The sequence below is a fragment of the Emys orbicularis genome, chromosome 15 (assembly GCF_028017835.1).
Source record: "Emys orbicularis isolate rEmyOrb1 chromosome 15, rEmyOrb1.hap1, whole genome shotgun sequence".
Classification (NCBI taxonomy): Eukaryota; Metazoa; Chordata; order Testudines; family Emydidae; genus Emys; species Emys orbicularis.
In genome coordinates, this window is record NC_088697.1 from 7,913,835 (window position 1) to 7,921,388 (window position 7,554).

Consider the following 7,554-nt stretch of genomic DNA (forward strand, 5'->3'; position numbering starts at 1 on the left):
TCAGCCTCTTTCCCGGCTCTGAGCCTCTAGGGACCCTGGCGTCCCCCCCCCCCCCGCACCCCCGGCACAGGCCCAGTGGCTCGTGCCGCAGGACGGGGGAGTTTCCAGGGGATTGGGTGACCAGATGTCCCGATTTTATAGGGACAGTCCCGATTTTGGGGGCTTTTTCTTACATAGGCACCTATTACCCCCCACCCCTTGTCCTGATTTTTTACACTTGCTGGATCTGGTCACCCTACCAGGGGATGTTGTGTTGGGGTCAGGGAACCGGGTCGGCTGTGGGTGCCGGATGCCGAGGGGAGACAGGCCTGCCCCCCGTGGCTGTCTGTGGCTACATGGCTGCCCGCGGGGTCCTGGTCCCTTCCCCAGGTTACAACGGTGCCCGGGACCAGGGCACGGTCGGGATGGGAGAGCGTCCGCTGGCTCATATTGGCAGTTGCCGTGCCCTGGCTATACACTTTGGCTTTCCTGGACTCTTAGCTGTGGGAAGAACATGTCATTTGTATTGTGCATTTCTCCCTCCTTTGTTCCTAGATACAGAATAACCAGAGCAACATCCCCATATTCCTGTGCCAGGCCTGGAAAGCTCCTTTCATGAGTGCATCATTGCCTGACTTCTGCCCCATTCCCACATGCTGTTCCAGGGCAGGACACTCTATCTGAGCTCTGAAATCTCCCTCCCTATAATGAAGTTACTACAGGGTAATGACAACCCCACCTTAGGGCTCAACGTCTGACGTCCCACCCCGACTCCATAGAGCCCGACATTCACATAGCTTCTCCCATGGGATTCCCTCCATCATCAGAGCCATGCGGAGAGAGGAGAAATTCTCCCAGACTCCCTTTAGCCATTGCCAGCCCCAGGGTAGCAGAGATTGGGAGGGTTGGGTGCGCTCAGGGAAGTTGCACCATCTCCTGGAGTGAGACACCCACAGGGACACACGTTTCAAAGAAGAATTGTTCTTCTTAGCCTCTGAGAACAGGACAAGAAGCAATGGGCTTAAATTGCACCAAGCTCGGGGGGAGGAGGGGAGGGTTAAGTTGAACATTAGGAAAAACTTCCTGTCAGAGTGGTTAAGCACTGGAATAAATTGCCCAGGGAGGTTGTGGAATCTCCATCATTGGAGATTTTTCAGAACAGGTTGGACAAACACCCGTCAGGGATGGTCTAGATAATACTTAATCCTGCCATAAGTGCAGGGGACTGGACTAGATGACCTCGCAAGGTCCCAACCATGCCTACAATTCTCTGGTTACCCTTCCAGCCCCGGATTCGCCCCCTAATCATCCTACTGCCACTCAGAGCCACAGACGTGGAGGTGCTGATGGAGGGAGGGCTGACTCTAGGGTGGGGTTCTTCTCTAAAGATGGCTGGCAAATAGGTGGTGCTCAGCTCTGTCAGCGACCTGCACAGTTGCCTCGCTGCCAGGGGATGCAGACATTTCTGTAAGGTGCATAAAGGGGGTATTTGGCTTCCAAGTTAATGTGAGGAATGTGCAATTATGAGAGAGAATTTCCATCCCTTTATTAGTCAGCCTTCAGGGCCCCAGTGGCCTAATGGATAAGGCATTGGCTTCTGAAGCCAGAGATTGTGGGTTCAAGTCCCATCTGGGGTGAAAATCTACTTCCTTCCTGTATATTGCAAGGAAACCTTGGTTTTATTTTCACCAAGGAAGCTTGGACATGTTTGAACACAAAGTCCTGGATCTTGGGAACAATCACCAAGGATAGTAGTTGGCTCAGTCTGGTGACCTAATAGATGTGGCCACACCACACCCCCCCCATCCCAGGGCAGTCCAGCCTGAGAACCAGGATCCATGGAGCGACATTCCCCCCCTGCCCCGACAGGTGGGCTCTGCGGATGCTGGTGGAGGGCAGCGGGAGGGAAGGTTGCACTAGCGCTGCCTGGGCTGTTTCTGTGCCAAGGATAAATGGAGGGGGTCACGCAGCCTGGGCCTGACACTCCACAGTGCTACATTCACGCCGAGCACAAGTCAAATGCTGCACCAAGGGTGGCGAGTTCCCCAGGAATTCCCATATGAGCGCACAGTGCCACTATCCTCCACACACTTATACGGAGATATACCTATCTCATAGAGCTGGAAGGGACCCCAAAAGGGCATCAAGTCCAGTCCCCTGCCTTCAGTAGCAGGACTGACTACTGATTTTGCTCCAGATCCCTAAGTGGCCCCCCCCGTAAGGATTGAACTCACAACCCTGGGTTTAGCAGGCCAATGCTCAACCCCCCCCCCCTCTTTTATTTACAAAGGTGCTGACGTGTGATCTCTTCTTTCCGTGGGCAGAAACGCAATGGACGAGAATCTCACACCCCTGAGCTGCCAGGTGACAGTGGCAGGAAAAAATGCAGTGCAATGAAATTTAAAAACACTCATAAATAATGTAACACTGTGGGGTTGGGGTGTCCAGGAGGACCCAAAGAAGGGACTAGGGGGATTAGGTGGGGGAGGGGGGGGTTACCAGGGTGCACGGTGGGAATGGGGGATTTAGAGACCCCAGAGGGGATGGGCGGGTGGGGGGTTGGAGGACCCCACGGTGGCTGAAAGGGGGAACCCGGCAGGTTGGGGGTAGCAGGGAGGAGGAGGAGGTCAGGGGCGGGGCACTGGGGACGGGGAGGAGGAGGAGGAGATGGGGGCGGGGCGCTGAGGACAGGGAGGAGGAGGAGGCCGGGGGTGGGGCGCTGAGGACGGGGGGAGGAGGAGGAGGAGGAGGTGGGGGCTGGGGGAGTAACCAGGTGGAGCAGACCCAGGGGGAGGCTGTGGGCTGCTGGTCGGTCGTTGGGATCAGAGCTCTAGATCAAAGCTGCACAGCGACCTGACACCCAGGGTTATAGGGCCGACATAGTGACCCCCTTACTGGCCTTGGTGAACCCCAAACCCTTGTTACTAAGGGCATTGAGGAGTCTCTGTCCCTTAATAACTTCTGGGAGCTCCCCAGCAGGCTGCGGGCGTCAGCCGCCTCCTGCCCCACAGGTTAGACTCTTGGCGCTGTGCCAGCCGCCCCCTCGCTTGAAGGCCCAGTGTAAGAAGAAGGAGGCCCGGTGCTGGCAGAAGAGGGTTTTGATTAATCGACCTCTGCGTTATGGGCCCAGCACGCTGCCCCTGTGTCACTCTGCTGGCTTTTCGTAAGCACCAAGCGGCCCTGGCTCCAGGCTAGTGCCCTGTGAGCTCTGGCACTGGCAGGAAGCGGTGCAGGGTGCTGGGCAGTGGCCCTGGCAAACCAGCTGCTGGTTGGTGTCTCTGTGGTATCCTGGGTCAGTGAGTTCAGCTGTTAATGGAAAGGAGGGGGGGTTTCTGCTCCCCCAGGGATGCCACTGAAGGCTCCTCGTGGGCTCCTCAAGGTCTGCTGGGAGCCGTGATGTCCCCCTATTGCCACCTCGAAGGCTCCCTCTTGGACGCAGTGGGGTCACCTGCTGTCTGGAAGAGTGTGGGGGCCGCACTGCAAAAGTCCGTCTCCAAGCAGCCACGCCAGGGACTCAGGCTTAATCCAAGTGCAAAATCTTCAGTTGGGTACTGTTGCCTCAGGCTGGGAGAGGAAGCCCTCACCACGCCCAGGCTTGCCTTCAGCCCAGGCTGCCAGAGGTGTGCCGGGGAGCTCCCGGGCAGGCTGCCGCCTCAGCCACCTCTTGCCTCATGGCCTAGGTTCTTGGCGCTCTGCTGGTCACCGCCTCGCTTGAAGGCCCAGAGCGAAAAGAAACCAGCGCGGGCGTAGCAGAGGATGGGTATGATCCATCAACCTCTGGGCTACGGGCCCAGCATGCTTCCACTGCACCACTCTGCTGGTTTTTTGCCCTGTTTGCTTCTCTTCTTCAGTAGCCTTCGCCCGAGGGCAACGCTCACAGATGCTCTGTAAGGACAGAAAATCGCTTGTTTCAAATCTACAAACACGTGGTCAAAAATCCTCCTTATTTAGAATAATATGAAACCTGACCCTTGAAATGAAAATGAAGACCCTGGGTTTGATTGTTAACTATTCCTGCCCCCAGTAATAACACGTTTAGGGAAGCTCCACGTTATTAACCAATTGTTTATCAAATATATTTCATATTAAACTTGCTTTCAAGCAATAACCAAAGCTCTCTGATCTTTTTCCATTTCAAACAGTAATGATCCCATATTTACCTAGCGTCCAATGTGGGGCTTAAAATAGATCTCTGAATTAAAAAGCTTGTCTAACAATTGTGTAACTGTATCAAGTGTTTTAGGCAGAGCAGATGCCTGAGAAGCGGTAGCTGGAGTGAGGAAGTAGCTGCAGGGAGCAAGACTGTCTGGTGCAGGGAGGGAAGGAAGAGAAGCCCTCTCTGAGCAGGAGAGCTGGGAGCTCCAGAGCCCAGGAGAGAGACTGAACTGACCCCAGCCCTGGGAAGGAGGCTGGGGACTCTTGATTCAAGGGAGGAGGAGTGTGTTTGAATTCTGCAGGAAAAGCAGACGCTCAGGGCTGAGGGCCTGTGCTCAGCTTGGGACTGACGTGGAGAAGCTGCAGGATTTATTAAAACGGGCCCCAGAAGGGGAATGCTTTGATTAGTTATCTGACTCGTGAGGACTTATTAAAGGGCCCTGAGCTGAAAGGGAAACTGAGGCAGAGCTCTGCAGATCCACCTCAGGTCACAAGACAATGCTTTGGAGGCCACTAACCCTGCTACAGGCTGGGTTACTAGGAAAAGGTTGCTGATTGGCTGTGGCTCTAGGCAGAAATAACTTCCCCATTGATGGGGGGAGCTGTTGATCCCCAGGACAGATAGTAATGTGTCTTCCCCAGCTGAGGTCTGGATCCGGGAAAGTATCCATCGGCTCTGAGTTAATTTCCTCCTTCTCCCCACTGTCTCTTCTCTATTTTGTTGGCCAACACACACTCTACTTGTCTGCCTGATACTGTCTCCCTTCATAGGACATGGGCAGGTTTGCATCCCGACATGCTTAAGAACACAAGAATGGCCAGACTGGGTCAGACCAAAGGTCCATCTAGCCCAGTATCCTGTCTGCCCACAGTGGCCAATGCCAGGTGCCCCAGAGGGAATGAACAGAACAGGTGATCATCAAATGATCCACCCCCTGTAGCCCATTCCCAGCTTCTGCCAAACAGAGGCTACGGACACCATCCCTGCCCATCCTGGCTAATAGCCATTGATGGACCTACCCTCCATGAACTTATCTAGTTCTTTTTTGAACCCTGTTATAGTCTTGGCCTTCACAACATCCTCTGGCAAGGCGTTCCACAGGTTGACTGTGCGTTGTGTGAAGAAATATTTCCTTTTGTTTGTTTTAAACTGACTGCCTATTAATTTCATTTGGTGACCCCTAGGTCTTGTGTTATGAGAAGGAGTAAATAACACTTCCTTATTTACTTTCTCCACACCAGTCATGATTTTATAGACCTCCATCATATCCCCCCTTTCCATGCTGAAAAGTCCCAGTTTTATTAATCTCTCCTCATACAGAAGCTGTTCCATACCCCTACTCATTTTTGTTGCCCTTTTCTGAACCTTTTCCAATTCCAATGTATCTTTTTTGAGATTGGGCGACCACATCTGCACGCAGCATTCAAGATGTGGGCGTACCATGGATTTATACAGAGGCAATATAATATTTTCTGTCTTATTCTCTATCCCTTTCTTAATGATTTCCAACATTCTTTTCACTTTTTTGACTACCCCTGTACATTGAGTGGAGGTTTTCAGAGAACTATCCACAATGACTCCAGGATCTCTTTCTAGAGTGGTAACAGCTAATTCAGACCCCATCATTTTCTCGGTATGGTTGGGATTATGTTTTCCAAGGTGCATTACTTTGCATTTATCAACATTGAATTTCATCTGCCATTTTGTTGCCCAGTCACCCAGTTTTGCGAGATCCTTTTGTAGCTCTTCGCAGTTTGCTGGGACTTAACTAGCGTGAGTAGTTTTGTATCATCTGCACATTTTGCTTGGTCTTGGGAGCTTGCAATCTGGGAGGACGGGGAGGGGGGAGGAGAATCATGCGGGATCCTGGCAATGAGGGTGCTTGGGGCAGGTGGTCTGAGCACCAGCCAGCGCAGCAGCCGCCCCGCACTGCCCAGCTCCAGCTTCCGGCCGCCGACCTGCACGGGGGGGGGGGGGGGGGAAGGAGGCGGGGCCTGCACTAAACTGAGGAGCAGGGACCAGGGCTATTGAAACAACTGCTGGCCACTGGGTGTCACTGCTCTTCTATGGGAAACACACTCTATGCATTACCCTGACTGGCCAGCAGGGGGGGCAATGCTTGGGGGCCCAGGGGCACAGCAATGTGTGGGGTCTTGGCCCCATCAGTTTTAAAAGGGAGGCTCTGCTGTTTCCATGGATACCTCTCATGTCACTGGCTCTGCTGCAGGCCCTGGTAAGCAATGGGTTGGGGGTTGCTGGTTAAAGACATCCGCTTTCCCCCATCCCCTCCCCATGCTTCCGGCCTGCAGGAGGGAAGGGCTGGCCTGAGAGCCATGTTAACATCATCCTGTCAAAGCTGTGGTGTGAGCCGGATGCCCCTGCCCTGTGCACACAGCGAGCTGGAAGCAGCATTCTCAGGCCAGGGCTGGTCGGGCGCCGGAGGAGACGACACGCTCAGCCATCTCGGAGAGACCTCGGGGGAGGATGTGGAATCTGAAACTGGCTCCACAGGCGTGGGTGTCGCGGGCTGAGGAAGTGGAGAGACCTGGGGGCTGTCGGTACCTTACAAGTGATGAGCATTTTAGGCCCTGGGAAGGCTGGAGGGGAATAGAGAAGGAGGATCCAGTGAGCAGCAGCTGGGTGACACCTGTCTGTCTGTCGCTCGGTCTTCCATGCATCAGTTCCAGCCTAGCTACAAGTGTTCTCACTTTCTCTTTTCAGTTCCTAATGACATTGGGTAGCTGAGAGACTGGCCAGCCTGTGGCAGAGACCAAAAGAAGGAGCGGCCACCCTGAGCCCAGCCCTGGGATGGAAACCAGACAGAGATCTGCAGAAATTTGCTTATGGTAAGTATTGCGAGAGGGCTGCAAAGACTCTTGTCTGTGGAGAGAATTGGTTATGTTAGCCTGGGGGTCCCTGAGGAAAGGCCTCTGCATCTAACTGGGGCCTGGCAAGCTTGGGGGGCCCTTTGTGCCCTCTCAAGGAGATGTCAGTTGCCCGTGGTTGCTGTTGCCCGGGGACCCTGCTGGCCCCGGGGCCTGGCCCGGCCCCCCACCCAGGCAGCTCTTACAGGCTGCGAGCAGTCGAAGGGCGGCAGCCGGGAGCTGAAGAGCAGTCACAGCCCCAAGCAGCAGGAGGACTAGACGAGGCAGCACTGCGGCTGCCCACCTCATGGTACCAGCTAGCGCAGCAGCCGCCCCTCCCGTCTCTGGCTTCTGCCCTCTGACCTGGGCAGAGGGCGGGGCCTCAGAGGGGAGGAGGCGGGGCTGACACTTCACTGAGAAGCTGCAGGGGGTGGGGCCACAGAGAGTGGCAGGGACTCATGGCGAGAGGGGGACGCAGCTGCCACAATCTTCTATCTACTCCACCTCAGCCCCCGCCCCCAACTGGGAAGGGGCTGGTGCTGCCCCTGCTGGCCA

General features: G+C 54.8%; 1 non-coding gene across 1 annotated transcript; it reads left to right on the forward strand.

Annotated features, from left to right (window-relative positions):
• The first annotated feature begins 1,543 nt into the window (after positions 1-1,543).
• Positions 1,544-1,616, forward strand: TRNAQ-CUG (transfer RNA glutamine (anticodon CUG)). The gene has a single exon. It is a non-coding gene; the product is annotated as a tRNA-Gln (tRNA).
• The last annotated feature ends 5,938 nt before the right edge of the window (positions 1,617-7,554 follow it).